Raw genomic sequence first — 17,364 nt, forward strand, 5'->3', positions numbered from 1 at the left:
GCATGATTCACAGAATCCGTCGTCCACTAACCCGTCCTCTGGGCAGCACACGGTATCATCTCGCTCCTGTTTGATGCTGAATACTGTTCCATTGTATGCATCTAGCACGTTCTAGCTCTCTAGTTGACCGCTATGGGGCGTTTGGAATGTTTCTGCTTTTTGTCCATGCTGGGTGACACGGTTGTGTATATCGTGTGTGTGTGTGTTGCAGGGTGTTATAGCTTCAGGCATGTTGTGGTGTGGGGTCATTTGTCCCACACACTGAAGAATGGAACTACATGTTACAGAATGACTGAGTTCAGCTCTCTCGGGAGCTGACCAGCGGATGGTGACAGCCACTGCCCTGTCTTACCGCCCCTCAGCCATGTACGAGGGTTCCAACTTCTTCACATCCTCAAAAACGTCTGATATTTTTTAATTTTTTAAAAAAGGTTTCAGTTTTTTTTTAATTTGAAATCAGGCAGAGATAGAGAGAGAGAAGAGAGAAGGAAAAAAAAAAAAAAAAAAAAACAAAAACCAGAGAGCTTCCATCTACTGGTTTCTTCCCCAAATGACCACGATGGCTGGGACTGGGCCAAACCTACGAGCTTCGTTTGTATCTCTCAAGCACTTGGGTCATCTTCCACTACTTTCCCAGGCCACTACAGGGAGCAGGACTCCAACAGGCATGCAGGTCTGGTGGCCAATCCAAAACCAGGAACTCTTCCAGGTCTCTCACGTGGGTTCAGGGTCCCAAGGCTTTGGGCCATCCTCGACTGCTTTCCCAGGCCACAAGCAGGGAGCTGGATTGGAAGCAGGGCTGTTGGGTTTAGAAACAGCGCCCATATGAGATCCTGGTGCGTTCAAGGCGAGGACTTTAGCCATTAGCCTACCGCACCAGGCCCCAAATAAATGCATTTTTAAAAAATGGTTGGATTCCTGCCCCTGGCCTGGTCTCTCTGGCTTGTAGGGACAGCTGCCTGCTGAGCTCCTGGGAGAAAGGCTGTAACTGGAGGAATTTGCTGCCACCCTGTGGTGTCAACGGGTATTGCAGCATAGGGACCCTGACCCAATCCCCTACCGGTATCAGATTCAATCTTATCAATTAGGATGTGTTCCGACCCAGCCTATCCTAATCACGGAATCAAGCTGTGAGAGACAACTGGAGATCCTGGAGTCCCAGAAGGAAGGCTTCTAAGAGGAGTAGAAAGAGTGGAAGGACACTAGAGCTGAAGGCACTGTCTGGGGTAAAAGCCTGGAGGGGGGTTGAGGGGGTAGTTACTCACTGAGCAGCCAGGAGGGGGCAGTAGATGTGTGCGGGCAGTGGTCACACCTGTTGGATGAAGAAACCGAGTTCCCAGATGCCAACCAGTGACCCCCGGGCTGGCTCGGCCATGTCGCTTGCAGTACTCCCTCCTACCTCACCCAGTCCCTAATGCATTCAGGGGAGACCAAGGATATGTACAGGTGCCTCAGGAATCAGGCATGGAGGCGACAGTATCTACATGAAGAGTCTTCACACCGTCTGACACTGGGACTCAAAAGCTAGCTTATTTTGGAGAAGGAAGGAAGGAAGGAATCTGGCTTGGAGTTGTATGTGTAGCAGGTTAAGCCTTCGTCTGCACTGCTGGCATCCTACATGAACTCCTGTTCCTGGCTGCTCTCCTCCTCCTCCCTTTTCCTTTTTTTTAAGAGAAAGATTTCTTATTTCTTAAAGTTTTTTTTTTTTTGGGGGGGGGGCGGTGCGCAGCGCAGTGGCCTAGCGGCTAAAGTCCTCGCCTTGAACTCACCAGGATCCCATATGCGTGCTGTTTCTAAGCCCAACGGCCCTGCTTCCCATCCAGCTCCCTGCTTGTGGCCTGGGAAAGCAGTCGAGGATGGCCCAAAGCCTTGGGACCTGCGTGGGAGACCCAGAGGAGCTCCTGGCTCCTGGCTTCGGATCAGCACAGCGTCGGCCGTTGTGGTCACTTGGGGAGTGAATCATCAGATGGAAGATCTTTCTCTGTCTTTCCTCCTCTCTATATATATCTGACTTTGCAATAAAAATAAAATAAATCTTTAAAAAGAGTTTTTTTAAAAATTGAAAGTCAGATAAACAGAGAGGGGACAGGACCCACTGCATGAGTCTGAATCAAAACAGAGAAAACAAGAAAAGTGGGAGTGAGCGAAGAGAGCTGTGGGACTGGGAAAGAACATGGCTTTTTTTTTTTTTTTTTTTTAATTAGAAACGCTCTCCTGTGGGCCCAATGTGATGGCTCAATGGATAAATCCTACACATGCAAACACCAGAATCTCATACAGGTACCAGATCAAGTCCCAGCTGCTCCACTTTCTATCCAACTCCCTGTTTATGGCCTGGGGAAGCAGGAGAGGATGGTTCAAAGCCTCGGGACCCTGCACCCGCGTGGCAGACCCAGAAGTTCCTGGTTTCAGATTGGCTCACCTCTGGCCATTGTGGCCATCTGGGGAGTGAAGCAGCAGCAGAAGGAGGATCTGTCTCTCCTTCTCTCCATAAATCTGATCTATCTGCCTTTCCGATAAAAATAAACAAAACTTTTTTTTTTTTAATGCTTTCATGCTGGGCCAGCACTGCCATATCGGAGCACAGGTTTGAGTCCTGGCTGCTCCACTTCCGATCCGGCTTCCCGCTGCTGCAGCTGGGAAATCAGAAAACAGCCCAGGCACCAGGGGCCCTGCACTCATGCGGGAGACCCAGATGGAGTTCCAGGCTCCTGGGTCCAGCCTGGCCTGGTCTTAACTAACCTGTGATGGAAAATCTGTGTCTCCCTCTTGTCCATCACAATACACTTCAAATAAATAAATCCTTTATATATACACATATATGCATTTTTACAAATTTGAAACAGTTAAAGCACAGGACAATAAAGAATAGCAGTATAATACAGAATAGCAGTATAATAAAATGATCATGCAATGGAAATAAAGCATATATATGAATGTACTTAGTGGTTTACATTTTATTTTATTTACTTATTTATTTTAGATTTTTTTAAATTGGAAAGGCAGATTTACAGAGAGAAGGAGAGGCAGAGAGAAAGATCTTCCATCTGCTGGTTCACTCCCAAAGTGGCTGCAATGGCCAGAGCTGAGTCGATCTAAATCCAGGAGCCAGGAGCTTCTTCCAGGTCTCCCACATAGGTAGCCACTAGCCTACCAGACCCCTATTTTTATTTTTGTAAAGATTACTTTACAGGCCAGCATGATTGCTCAGTGACTAAATCCCCACCTTGCAAGTGCCAGGAACTCATTTGGGTTTGTATCTCAGCTGCTCCACTTCCGATCCAGCTCCCTGCCTGTGGCCTGGTTTAGTTGAGGATGGCCCAAAGCATAGGGATCCTGCACCCATGTGGGAGACCCGGAAGAGACTGGCTCAGCTCTGGCCATTGTGTCCATTTGGGGAGTGAACCAGCAGATGGAAGATCTTTGTGTCTCTCCTCTCTGTAAATCTGCCTTTCCAATAAAAAATAAAATTTTAAAAACATTTTTACTTACTTACCAGAAAGGCAATTGCAGAGAATCTTTCCTCCTTCGTTCCCTCTCCATACAGCTGCAGTGGCAGGGTCTGGACCAGGCCAAAGCCGGGAGCAGTGAACTCCATCAGGGCTCTCACATGGGTGCAGGAGTCTAAGCACTTGGACTGTCCCAGGTGCGTTAGGAGGGATCTGGGCCGGAAGCTGAGAAGCCAGGACTGGAGCTGGTGTTGGATGTGGAATGCCAGAGTTGTAAAAAAGCAGGTTTACCTACGGCATCATGATGTTAGCTCGAGTGGGATATTTTTGTGGGTACAACACTGTGCTTCAAGGCTTGCAGCCTGGGCTCTGGCTAGGCAAAGGTAGAGGGTCAGGAGAGGGTTCTCAGGGAGAAGGGACAGGGAGTATACAGGAGAACAAGCTCTAGGTGGGAAAAGAAGGAAGCGGAGGAGAATTCCAACTAAAGATCTAGAGGTGTCGTCCAATCTAACACTGGGATTGTTGCTGGCTCCACACACACCCTATTTCATCCTCACGGGACATGGAGCTTGCCATTGTGGCCACCCCAAGTGGCTGCCAGTGGAATCTTCTGGTGAGCATCCCAGGGCGCGCTGGTGAACGGCCACTTGAGCTGGCAAGCAAAGCCTGGTGCACCCAGTTGATGGCACGGGCATCAATGAGTCTCTCCCGGAGGGGGGAGCAGGAGTCCCTACCTGCAGGCTGCAGGACACAGGGTCTGGGGCCCCTTTGTTGCTTTCCAGCAAATTAAAATTTATATCTCAGGGAGGAAATGAGGGATCAGGTTTTCTTCTTCTTCTTAATGGACCCTGATGAAGGAAATGGTTGGAGGGCGGGATCGGGAATGCCAGCCGCAGAGCGGCGCGCCCTCTGGGGGCAGCTGTGGGCCCGTGTGTTTTATTAGGTAATTAACCTTGACCCTTCTGGGTTCAAAGGGAGAGGTTCGCTGGAAATAAATCAACTGTCTGGTCTGGTCACTTCAAAGGCTTCAGAACCGTTGGAAAATTCCACAATGGTCCGGTGTGTAAGTTGGGGAGGGGTGTGCCATTGCCTTTGATTTAGGCCTAAAGTGGCAATGAATTGTGTATCCGCTCCCTTTTATCAAGACTTCCAGGGGTCTTTACTGTGGTGTGCAGTGTGGGGAGGCAGTTGTAAGATGGCCAAGTGGCCGCCAGGCCTGGCTCGGGGACACAGATGTCCTCCACGCCTGGGGTGCCCTCCTTCCTTCATCTGGGATTCTGACACACAGACCCGCGGTGGTGTGCTGCCACGCTCCTACCCACGCGGCTGACGCTGTGGCAGGTGCCAGAATGTTCTGTGTCTATTCTTGTTGGCTCCTTCTCAATGAGATGAGCACCAGCCATCCTCACCTCTCTTGCTGACCCCAGGGGGGACAGAGGGGCCATCCGGCAAGGCCAGAGCCACTCTGAGGATCTCCACGTCTCCACGCCTGGCTCCACTCAGGAGGAGCTGCCAGTGATCTCCACTACATACCACCCACTCGCCCACCGCCCTGCGATGGGTAGGGGGCAAACGGGGCTGAGCTGTGTTCTCTGAGAGTGTTTTCTTCTTTACTTTATTTTTTAAAGATTCAGTTATTTGTGGGCCCGGTGAGATAGTGTATTGGTTAAAGTCCTCGCCTTGCATGCGCCAGGATCCCATATGGTCCGCGATTCTAATCCCGGTGGCCCTGCTTCCCATCCAGCTCCCTTTATGTGGCCTGGGAAAGCAGTCGAAGGCGGCCCAAAGCTTTGGGACCCTGCACCCACATGGGAGACCCGGAAGAGGCTTCTAGCTTCTGGCTTCAGATTGGCTCAGCTCCAGCCATTGCAGCAGCTTGGGGAGTGACCCAGTAGACGGAAGATCTTCTTCTCTGTCTCTCCTCCTCTCTGTATATCTGACTTTGCAATAAAAATAAATGAATCTTAAAAAAAGACAGAGATTCACTTATTTGAATGAAAAGGAGAGTTACACACACAGAGATCTTCAGTCTCACTCTCTGAATGGTCACAATGGCTGGAACTGGGCTGGTCTCAAGCTAGGAGCCAGGAGCTTCTTCTGGGTCTCTCATGTGCGTGCAGGGTCCCAAGGACTTGGGCCATCTTCTGCTGCTTTCCCAGACCATAAGGAGGGAGTTAGATGGGAAGTGGAGCAGTCAGGACATGAACTGGTGCCCATATGGGATGTCAGCACTTGAAAATGGAAGATTTGCCTTTTGAGCCATTGCACCAATGCCTACTCTCCCCAGGCAAGCATCGAGCCCAGGTACACAGATGTGGGGTGTAGGCTGCTTAACCCTGGGGCCAGATGCCTGCCTCGGCTATCGTCGTGTCAGCTAGGACTAGCACTGCATTCTTGCTGAATATCTGTGGGAGGCAAGCAAGGCAAACAAAAAAATAAATCAAAAGAGGGGTACAAGAAGCAGCCCCTAGGTATCTCCAGCCAGGTCTCTCACGTAGGCAGCAGGGCCTGGGTACTTGGGCCATTGTCTGCAGCCTTCCCAGGTGGATAAGTAGGGAACTGGATGTGAGGCAGAGGAGGGGGACTCAGCCCTAGTCATCCTTGTGGGGTAGGGGTGCAGCTAGGCCCTAGCAGTCACTGTTCCTACTCATCTCAGCGCAGCCTGTCATGCCTTGATCACAAGCCTCCAGCCTGGGCTAGTGGCTTCCCTTGGCACCTTCTCCAAAACTGTTGTTTCAGTCGTTGTCATAGCTGCCTACTGCCTATTCCTTCTGGATGCTTCCACATCCTATCTCTTCCTGCTGTCCTCTCTGGTCTCCCTCCAACCACAGTCACCTCTCCTTCACCTTCCTCCTCCTGCTGCTGCTTGCCTTTCTTCTGCAGCACCATGCACCCCATAAAGTCTGCAGCTTTGCTATCAGAATTTAGGATTCAGTTTTCTGTAATTTATCTCCTAAACGTATCTTTTGGGGCCAGAGTTGTGGTGTAGCCAGTTCAGCTTCTGCCTGTATTTCTGGCATCCCACATGGGTACCAGTTTTAGCCCTGGCTGCAGCTTCTCCATTTCTGACACAGGGAAAACAGCAGAGAATGGTTCAAGGTCTTGGGCCCCTGTACCCAAGTGAGAGGCTGGGGACAAAAAAAAAAAAAAAAAAAAACAAATCTCCCTTCCCCACCTCTTAACCTCTTTGGCCTGGCGATCTGCTTTTGTTATAACAAATGGTACTCAGGAACTCGATGCCTTGAACGTGTCAGGATCCCATATCAACGCCGGTTCTAACCCCAACGACACTGCTTGCCATCCAGTTCCCTGCTTATGGCCTGGGAAAGTAGTGGAGCAGAGCACGACCTAAAGCATTGGGACTCTGCACCACCTGGGAGACTGGGAGACATAAACATCCTAGCTCGCAGTCCCCTCGGCTTCTGCAGTTTCAATCAAAAAACTGAGAAGTTGCACTATTGCATATATGCACCTGGCTTAGAAGTAAAATAGCTCCAACTACTAAGACCTGCATTCCCAGACGGATTATTACAAACAAAGAGTAGGTTGAGACACCCCCTATACAACGGTAAGGCATATCGCTACATATTTGCCCACTCTGTTATTTAACAATATTGAGATAGCCTTGTCGAAACAAGGCCTCAAAAAATTGGGTAAAGACTCAGAATTGTTCCTCTCCACGGAAATCTTTAGTAAAAGGCGAAAGATTTATACGATCTGAAGAGAAACCAGAGTATAAACTCCAGCAACCACAACTCACTCCTCAGGCACCACACACTCCTACTTAACTCACGGTGACTACGTCACGGAGACATCTACCAGCACAATAAACGCACTCACGTTGCGTTTTGAGGGATAAGTCCGAATCCTCACCAGACATTCCTGCACTGGACTGTAAATGTGGCCGTTGTGCACGCGTGCTGCGCGCACTGCACTGTGGGTATGCAGATGAGCCGCGTTCCCGCGCAGTTCTCGGCGCAGCGCCACTCGCCGCCTGCAGGGGGCGCGCGGGACGCTCCGGGCCTGGCAAGTGCTGAGAGAAAACCGAGCTGCAAACCCGCGACCCCACGCCGCGTTGCGGGGTCTTTTGCTGGCAAAACCACAGTTTCCACCCCCTGTCCCTTCAAACACTCCACAACAAGGACCTAAAAAATGTGTTCTTGAGGGGAGCGGCCTCAGAGCCCGGCTCCGTATGGATGGCCTTCCGGGCTTTGTCTGCAGGGCTGGACCCCACAGCGGTGCGTGGGCAAGCAGCGCCCGGCCCTGCGGACCCCAGTCCTGGTGAAGTCTCCCCAAGCTGCTGCTCCGGCTCCCGGACGGGCTTCCTGCAGTCCCCGTGCTGCTTCTCGCCAGTTCTGGCCACACGACCCACCTGCTCAAGTCACGCAAAATGTCTCGTCACCTCAAAATTTACGTCCATTTAAAGATCAATTTTTATTTGAAAAGCAATTACAGAGAGAAGGGGACGCAGGTGAGGTGTTCTCCACCAGCAGGTTCACTCCTCAAATAACTGCAAAGACCAAAGCAGGACTGACTGGAACCAGGAGCTCCCTCCACATCTCCCAGGTGGATGCATGCGCTCAAGGACTTGGCTGCTGAATCCACCACACTCGACCACAGAAACAGAATTTGCATTCATCACAAATCTTATTACAATGAAAGGTAAGGCAACCAACCGGAATCAACACCTGTTAACAGAGTGTGGCCCCGAAGAGCACATTTATAGGGTTTTTATAGGGGCAGTTTACAAAAGCTTGTTGTGGCTGGACAGCCTGTGTCTGGCTCTTCTCCAGTCTAGTGGTGAAGATAAACCAGACTCAGGCCTTGAAACCACCTGTGAGATACCCAGCCTCAGACCTTGAGTACTTGGAACTGAAAAGTATCCGTGCCATAGGTCATGTAGGCTACTTGTCCTGCGAGCTCATAGTCTCATAGTCTCATGGCCAAGCAAGCAAAGCAGAAGTTACAAAAGTGAAAAGTATTGCAATTACCCATGTTAACTCCATTTTGTTTTCAACTCTACTGGGCTATCTTCTTCCGCCTTCCCATGTGCATTAACAGGGAAGTGAATAGGAACTGGAGCAGCCGGGATTCGAACCTGAGCCCATATCAGATGGAAGCACTGCAGGCCTCGGCTTAGGCTACTACATGATCCTCATCGACCCAGACACAATGCACCCACCATTTTTCTTGGGTCTTTTCTTTGGTGGGAAAGCGCTGAGAAGACAGGGCTGTAGGTTTCTGGATTCGATGTTAGTCCAAAGTGCAGCTCAGAAACTGGGGAGATGAAACATAAAGCATCTTGATAAGGTCTCAGGTATGGGACAACACACCTGTCAGTGTACACAAGCATATACTTCAAAAGTCGCAACTCAAACCTGCCACTTAACAACATAAACGAGCCTTGGGCCCAGCACGGTGGCCTAGTGGCTAAAGTCCTTGCCTTGAATGTGCTGGGATCGCATATGGGTGTTGTTCTAATCCAGGCAGCAGCCCAACTTCCCATCCAGCATCCTGCTTGTGGCCTGGGAAAGCAATTTTGAGGATGACCGAAAGCCTTGAGACCCTGCATCCACATGGGAGACCCAGAGGAGGCCCCTGGCTCCTGGCTCCTGGTTTTGGATCAGCTCAGCTCCAGCCATTGCAGCCACTTGGGGAGTGAATCATCGGGCAGAGGATCTTCCTCTCTGCCTCTCCTCCTCTCTGTAAATCCGATTTTCCAATAAAAAATGAATGAGTAAATATTTTTTAAAAGATTTTTTTTTCATTCTATTTTGAAAGTCAAAGAGAGACAGATCATCCAAGTGCTAGTTCACTTCCCAGATTACCATATCAACCTGAATTAGTCAAGGCAGCAGCCTGGCACTCAGGGTCCTTACCGTGAGCAGAGACTCAATACAGGAGCCACTGGCATAGGCAGGGAGGCAGCCAGCAAGTAAGAGCTGAGGTCCCCGGAATATCACTGGAGGGGGACAAACTCCTGTTTGTTTTTGCTGTTGGTAGACACTGAACTGAGTAGCAGTGGTCAGTGTCTTTCTCTTGCTTTTGTGCAGTTTTGGGTGAACTTGGCTGTGGTCAGTGTTAGTGGACACAGAGGATCCACGCACCTGGGATGTTGTCAGATGATGAGCCTCAAGCAGCGTTTGCTGAGAGGATGGCTGCTCTGTCCAGTGATGAGCAGGGAAGGTGGGAGGGGGCGATCCCCGAGGACCCGTCTCCCTGAGAAGCAGGTAGTCAGGGATCTTACACCTAAGGGTGGCTGTGCCTAGGATGTAGAAAAGGTCCTGGGAGCAGGATCCTGCTTGTAGGATGCATCTTCATTTGCTATATGACCAGAAATCTCACTCAGGGTCTTGCAAAGTGCCCAGCAGTTTCGAGCGCTGGGTTGTATGTAGCCCCAGCTGCTCTGCTTCTGATCCAGTTTCCTGCTAATGTGCCTGGGAAGGCAGTGTATGTTGACTCAAGTCCTTGGACCCTACACCCACATGGATGGTCAGGATGGGGTCCCTCTTGGCCCAGCCCTGGCTGCTCGCAGCATCAGGGGAGTGAACTAGCAGAGGGAAGACCTCCATTTCCCTCACTCTGTATTTCAAATAAATTTCATTTTTGAAATGTTACCAGTGTCTCTCTGCATAAACACTTTAACAAATCATTTTACTTGAAAGGCAGATTTACAGAGACAGAAAAAGAATCAGAGACTGATCAAAAGACTTTTAAAAAGATGTATTTATTTATTTATTTATTTATTTTTTAAGATTTTATTGTTTATTACAAAGTCAGATATACAGAGAGGAGGAGAGACAGAGAGGAAGATCTTCCGTCCGATGTTTCACTCCCCAAGTGAGCCACAACGGGCCAGTACGCGCCGATCCGAAGCCGGGACCAGGAACCTCTTCCAGGTCTCCCAATGCATTGGGCCGTCCTCAACTGCTTTCCCAGGCCACAAGCAGGGAGTTGGATGGGAAGTGGAGCTGCCGGGATTAGAACCGGCGCCCATATGGGATCCCGGGGCTTTCAAGGCGAGGACTTTAGCCGCTATGCCACGCCGCCGGGCCCAAGATGTATTTATTTTTATTGGAAAGGCAGATCTATAGAGAGGAGATCCTGGAAGATCTGTCCCTCTGCTCTGTAACTCTGCTTTCCAATCAAAATAAGTAAATCCTAAGAAAAAAAGTTACTGTTGTACATATTTGCTGTGTGTGTACAGCATATTTTTCCCCCCACAAGAGCGGCAGGGCTGCAGCTGGGAACTCTGGGTTTCCCACAAGAGTGGCAGGCATTTTACCCAGCCATCACTGCCGTCTCTTAACTGCAACGCCAAAATGCCCCCCTGTTCTGAGGTACATTGAATCCAACCAACTGTAGCTAACGTGTTAACTCACATATTTACTTCTGTTGCAAACACTTTCAATTGATTTAGTTTTTCAAAAGAAAACAGCCATGTTAACTAAACTATGTTGCATTTCCTAAACTTAGTTCTATACAACTAAATTTTCGTGCCATTTGATCAATTCCTGCCCCCCCCCGCCATTTGTCACACTGTTCAAGAATCATGCAAAAAGACAAAACAAAACATAAACATAGAAGAGCCCTCGCCCTCTGGTTTACACTCCAAGCCGTCACAAGAAATAAAACTGATCTGAAGCCAGGAGCTTCCTCCTTGGATCATCCACGCAAATGAAGTGTTCCAAGAATGTCTATTGCACCCCTAGGTCATAAACACACCAGGACGGGGAAAAGACATAAAAACAGGCAGAACATAGATCCTGCAGCTGAAGAACAATGTGATAAAACTATTTACTGGTTCACACAACAGGATCTTGTGTTACGAATGCTGCGACTTCGTCACCTTAACTCCTCTGCTTATATTCTACCCCATGTGATGATAGTGTTATACCACAATCTATTGTTCAACAACACTGAGATAGCCTTGTCGAAACAAGGCCTCAAAAAATTGGGTAAAGACTCAGAATTGTTCCTCTCCACGGAAATCTTTAGTAAAAGGCGAAAGATTTATACGATCTGAAGAGAAACCAGAGTATAAACTGCAACAACCACAACTCACTCCTCGGGCACCACACACTCCTACTTAACTCACGGTGACTACGTCACGGAGACATCTACCAGCACAATAAACGCACTCACGTTGCGTTTTGAGGGGTAAGTCCGAATCCTCACCAGACATTCCTGCACTGGACTGTAAATGTGGCCGTTGTGCACGCGTGCTGCGCGCACTGCACTGTGGGTATGCAGATGAGCCGCGTTCCCGCGCAGTTCTCGGCGCAGCGCCACTCGCCGCCTGCAGGGGGCGCGCGGGACGCTCCGGGAACGGAAGGGACTAGCGCTCCGGCCTCGCAGTGCGCGCGCTTGTCCAAGCTGGTGGATTTGTTTTTGTTGTTGTTATTGTTGCTGCTGCTTACTTATAAATTTATAATTTTTCAAATATTTTTATTGCATTTTTTGAATTAATTTATACATTAATTACATTGTATTACGTGACAGTTTCATAGGTACTGGGATTTTCTCCACCCCTCCCCAAACCCTGCCCCCATGGTGGATTCCTCCACTCCGTTGCATAACCACAGCTCAAGTTCATTTGGGATTCCCTCATTGCCAGCATATAACAAACGTATAGTCCAGCGTCCCATTGTCCAGTCAAGTTCAACACCTTCTCAGGGAGACTCCCTCTGGTCTGAAGGCAGAGCTAGCAGAGTATCATCCCGCTCCGTCAAAAGCTCCAACATACCATCAGCAGCAATCCAGGTACAATGAGGCAGGTGCAGAGTCCACTGATTAACATAGTTCATCATAGAGTCTCCCCTTGCCCAGTGTTTCGCTGTCAACATATAGCTGAGGTGGTTGGTTGATCTACTCCATCTTCCATCTTTTCTTGGTTAATGTTCTGTTTCCTCCATTTTGATTGAAGGGATCCCCAAAGAGACTTTGAGGTGTTCCCAGATCAGGTTCCTATATGTATTAGCAAGCACAGTGCTCGACTCGGTCCGTCACCCCATCAGCTGGTGGTTGCAACCGCTGGGTTGGTTCTATTCTCAGCCCTGACCTCCACCGGAACCAATGAGTATTGCAGTCCATCCCGGCTCTGCCCATCACACACTCAACCCTCACCTAAACCAGTGGGATGTGTGCTGGTTGGGTGCTGCGTTCCTAACAGGCACAGGCAGCCTCGCCTTGGCATTTTGTGTTGTGTGCTGTGTTTATCGCAACCGAACCTGGCCAGACCCCCACACAGCTCCAGCGCTCAGACTTGCCAGTGGATGACGCAAACCGACTGAGCCAGGTCTGCCCTCAACCCGAGCCAGATGTATGCCAGTGGGACACTTTCCATAGCCTCTTCTGGGTTGTTTTCCTCCATGCTTCCTGCGCTTATTTGTAGGGTCAGTGTCCTGTCAGAGGAACTGTTCAGGTTCCTCCAAGTTTTTAAGGGAAGGACTGCGCTTACCGTGCCAGTGCTGCGTTAACAGGCGGCCATCACAGAGTGCAGAGCCACGAGTCTGTCGGGGGTGGGCCATGGCCTCCTTCTGGAGCAGGGCGCTGGTTTGTGTCCTGGCTTGCCCCGTGCTCTCCAAGTTCTGACCTGGCTGTGCTGGGTTCGTCGGCATTTGGAGGAGTCCTGGCAGTTGGCTGACTACACGATTCACTTCCCAGCTCTCACGCCTTTTCCGATTTGCCGGCAAAGTGGTGGTCAGGCTTGGACCAGCCCGGCTTCGCTGGGTCTCGCACTGAATCAGGACCAATTCTCCGCGGGGACGGAGTGCTCTGGCTGTCCTACGAGGCCCGAACCGCCGATTCCAGAAGCCATTTATTTTTCCAACCTGTACCACCACACACCACCCATAGTGGGTTGAGGAGGCAAACTCCAGGTCTGGGCACAGGGCGCCAACTGGTTACCTGGAAGACTCGAGACACACTGGGCCACCGTACATCCCCTAAGGGCAAGGGTCACCAAGCCCACCAAAGGCAGCTCATGATCAGGAGCGTGCACCTCTCAGCCCCCAGTTTTTAAAAGTCGGAGAGTTCTCCCATTGCTGGTTCACTCAACAAGAGGCCTCAACGGCTGGAGCTGAGCCAATCTGAAGCCAGGAGCCAGGAGCTGCTTCTGGATCTCCAATATGGGCGCAGGGTCCCCAGGCCTTGGGTCGTCCTTGACTGCTTTCCCAGGCCAACAGGGAGCTGGAAATGGAATTGCAGGAATCGGAACACAAACCTGAATTATCAGCTATGACCAGGTGCCTGCCCCGACACCTGATTTTCTTACCAGTTTTTATACAAATCTACTGGGGATCGGGTAATTCTGTTTTGTTTTTAGACCCGGAATCTTGACTCTGCAGGTCTTGTGGGAAGACAAGATGAGAAAGAATCCAGTCTATTATTGAAAAATCATTTCTGTTGTGCTTCCAACTCTGGCAATGGGGAGGGGCCGTGAGAATCTTGCAGTCACTTGGGCCTCGTCTCATAGACTGTCCTTGTGTTTGTGTGCTGTAATGAGCCGGCCTCCAACTGGACAGGCTGGTCCCTGGACCCCTGGGTGGGTGCCAGCCAGGCCCCCATCCCAGATGGACCTCCTGTGTGCTGCAGTTCATGCATTGCCCGCTGTCAGTGCTCAGTTCCAGTCACACCTGTTCAGGTCATGCAGTCCTATGTCGGCTTCCCTTTAGACCCACAAGCTTTGAATATTTACATTCTCTTTTAACATCGCGAAACAAACAGAAAACTGTATCGGGTCGGATGCTGTGGTGCAGTGGGTAAAGCTGCTGCCTGTGTCAACAGCATCCCATATGGGCCCTGGTTTGTGTTCCAGCTGCTGCACTTCTGCTTTGGCTCCTGGGAAAGTAGCAGAAGATGGTTCTGCATCCCCGTGGGAGACCCAGAAGAAGCTTCTGGCTTCTGCCTGGTCCAATACTGGCCACTGGGACCATCTGTGGAATAAACCAGCAGATGGAAGATCACTCTCTGTTTACCTCTGTATCGCTTTCAAAATAAATGAATCTGCACAAAAATTATATCAACAGTTTTCTTCAGATAACCTAAGGTATTACAGCTTTAAGTAGATTCACTCAGCTGGCCAAATGTGGAGAACCTTAATCTGCAGATCCAATTGACCATGGACAGAAAGCACTTGTAGTTAAAAAAAAAAAAAAAAAAAAAGCATCTTGGGCTTGGCGCGATGACACAGTAGCTAAATCCTCTCTTTGGGCCCGGTGCAATAACGTAGCGGTTAAAGTCCTTGCCTTGAATGCATCAGTTCTAATCCTGGCAGCCCAGCTTCCCATTCTGCTCCTTGTTTGTGGCCTGGGAAAGCAGCTGACAATGGCCCAAAGCCTTGAACCCTGCACCCGCATGGGAGACCCGGCTCCTGACTTCAGATTGGGTCAGCTCCAGCCATTGTGGCCACTTGGGGAGTGAACCATCGGACAGAAGATCTTCCTCTCTGTCTTTCCTCCTCTATGTACATATGCCTTTCCAGTAAAAAGAAATAAATGTTTAAAAAAATATCCTCGAACTATCCAAACCACTTGGACAGAATCCTAGGATGTGCACATTGAGACTCTGGTATAAGCTGGCGGGTCCTCATCCCTGGTTACTGGGATGTGTGGAAGGTCATCAGTGGTATTCCCCTTTGTTTTTCCCCTTACCTTAGGAACAACAGAAGAAATAGCAATTGGGAAGCAATGAATTCACCTAATTTTCCCTAAACCTTGATCCTTCCCACCCTGATCAACCATGTAATTACTATTTTAAAAAATAATAAATTAATTTTTAAAAAATCCTCTCTTTGCACACACTGAGATCCGCCAGTTCATGTTCCATCTGTTCCACTTCCCATCCAGCTCCCTGCTTGTGGCCTGGAAAAGCAGTCAAGGACGGCCCAAAGCCTTGGGACCCTGCATCCATGTGGAAGACCCAGAAGAGGGTCAGGCTCCTGGCTTCAGATCGGCTCAGCTTCGGCTATTGTGGCCACTTGGGGAGTGAATCGTCAGACAGAAGATCTGTCTCTCTGTTTCTCCTCCTCTCTGTATATCTGATTTTGCAAGGAAAATATTTTTTCTTAAAAGGGAGTTCACTTATCTTATTTGAAGAAGTTACAGAGACATAAATAGTTCTTCCATCTGTTGGTTCATTCCAAAAATGGGAAATAGCTGGAGAGGGGCTCATCCAAAGCCAGGAGCCAGGAGTTACTTCTAGGTCTCCCACGCGAGTGCAGGGTGCCAAGGCCTTGGGCCGTCCTCTGCTGCCTTCCCAGGCCATAAGCAGGGAGCTGGATGGGAAGTGGAGCAGCTGAAACTTGATCCGGTGCCCATGTGGGATGCTGGTGCCGTAGGTGGGTGTGTTACTACATCATGCTGACCCTAGTTCCCATGTTCTGGTCCCCAGCATCCCTAACAAGCAGGCATTCCACAGGCCTAAAGCTGCAAGCAGGGAACTCAATTCAGCCTCCCACATGGATGAGGGGACCAGTTACTTGAGCCAATCTCACAGCTCCCTGCGGAGTGTGTGTGGGTAACAAGCTTAAGTTAGGTGCCCTAGGCCAAATGCCACCCTGCCTGTTTTCTTAGCTGTCACAGAAGAAATGTTGTCTCCATTAACCAGTAGGTGGCAGTCTCAGCATGTCACTAACCAGCTCACGGTGACAACCGGGTTTGTAACTTCTGCTCCAAGAGTTGACAATTTGTTGGGCATTCTCCTCCAGTCTTCAAAGACATGCAGATCCCCCAAACAGATGCACCCATTCTCTCGAGGTCGTTTTGTTGGGAGCCCCAAAGCTTTCAACACCCAGCAATGAACTTAAGTCCCATGGATGAGGCCATCATTATCTGCAGTCTGCAAAAAGCAGGTGGGAGAGGACCACACAGCCCATCTCTGAAGGCTCACACATGAGATGCCTTACAGCGGATGTGGTCCCTGGAGTGATATAAGTGCACAGCCCTTATCAATACACAAGAGCCTAGCTACTGTACTTGAATGTCTGTTATGTTAATTTTTCTTAAAAGCTTCAACATGCGCCGGCCGTTGTGGCCTAGCGGCTAAAGTCCTTGCCCTGAACATGCCGGCATCCCACATCGGCACCTCCACTTCCCGCATGGGAGACCTGGAGGAGGTTTCTGGCTCCTGATCGGCACAGTGTCCGGAAGATCTTCCTCTCTGTCTCTCCTCATCTCTGACCTTGTAATAAGTAAATAAAACGTTATAAAAATCTTTATTTTTTCCTTAAGAACCTCACCAAAACAAAACCTCCTAAAGACACTAACACCACCTGGAACCTACCTCTTGGTCCGGTACTATCTAAAGTCTAATAAAACAAAGTACACACCCACAACCTATAGCCTATCACAGCTAACCACAAGGTTTTCTGATATTTGTTACATCATGTTGCCTTGATAAAACAAGGCCTCAAAAAATTGGGTAAAAACTCAGAATTGTTCCTCTCCACGGAAATCTTTAGTAAAAGGCGAAAGATTCATGCGATCTGAAGAGAAACTAGAGTATACCCAACCTGGTTCTAATTCAGTACTAGTATAACTCCAACTCCTAGATAATGAATGGTAGACACTTATTCCAAGGAATAACACCTGCAGCAGTGTATATCTACAAATCCTCCAGTAAAAGCAACACATTTTAAAAAGTAAAGAAATAAACACCATGATTTTTTTACATGAGAACACTTGAATTTATTGCAATGCATTATGGGTATGCAAATGAGCCTAAATATTTGTCCCTCAGACTCGCGAACTAGCAGGTCTTTGAGGCCACATTACAAAGGTGAAGTAGAGGCTTTCTCACGTGGGACTTAAAGCATCTGGTAACCTAGAAAGAGTTGCATTTCACCTATTTGTACACTGGGACTCTGAGCCTGGTTTCTTTTAACTAAAGGGGTTTTTCTAATGCTGGGGGTTGG

At 49.4% G+C, this 17,364-nt stretch overlaps 3 non-coding genes across 3 annotated transcripts; all 3 read right to left on the reverse strand.

Annotated features, from left to right (window-relative positions):
• Nucleotides 1-7,070: 7,070 nt before the first annotated feature.
• LOC118759252 (U5 spliceosomal RNA) lies at nt 7,071-7,186 on the reverse strand. The gene has a single exon (XR_004996056.1). It is a non-coding gene; the product is annotated as a U5 spliceosomal RNA (small nuclear RNA).
• Nucleotides 7,187-11,375: 4,189 nt separating this feature from the next.
• On the reverse strand, nt 11,376-11,491 carry LOC118759253 (U5 spliceosomal RNA). Its single transcript, XR_004996057.2, has one exon. It is a non-coding gene; the product is annotated as a U5 spliceosomal RNA (small nuclear RNA).
• A 5,348-nt stretch (nt 11,492-16,839) lies between these two features.
• On the reverse strand, nt 16,840-16,955 carry LOC118759254 (U5 spliceosomal RNA). Its single transcript, XR_004996058.2, has one exon. It is a non-coding gene; the product is annotated as a U5 spliceosomal RNA (small nuclear RNA).
• Between the last annotated feature and the right edge of the window lie 409 nt (nt 16,956-17,364).

Source organism: Ochotona princeps, chromosome 6 (genome assembly GCF_030435755.1).
Source record: "Ochotona princeps isolate mOchPri1 chromosome 6, mOchPri1.hap1, whole genome shotgun sequence".
Classification (NCBI taxonomy): domain Eukaryota; kingdom Metazoa; phylum Chordata; class Mammalia; order Lagomorpha; family Ochotonidae; genus Ochotona; species Ochotona princeps.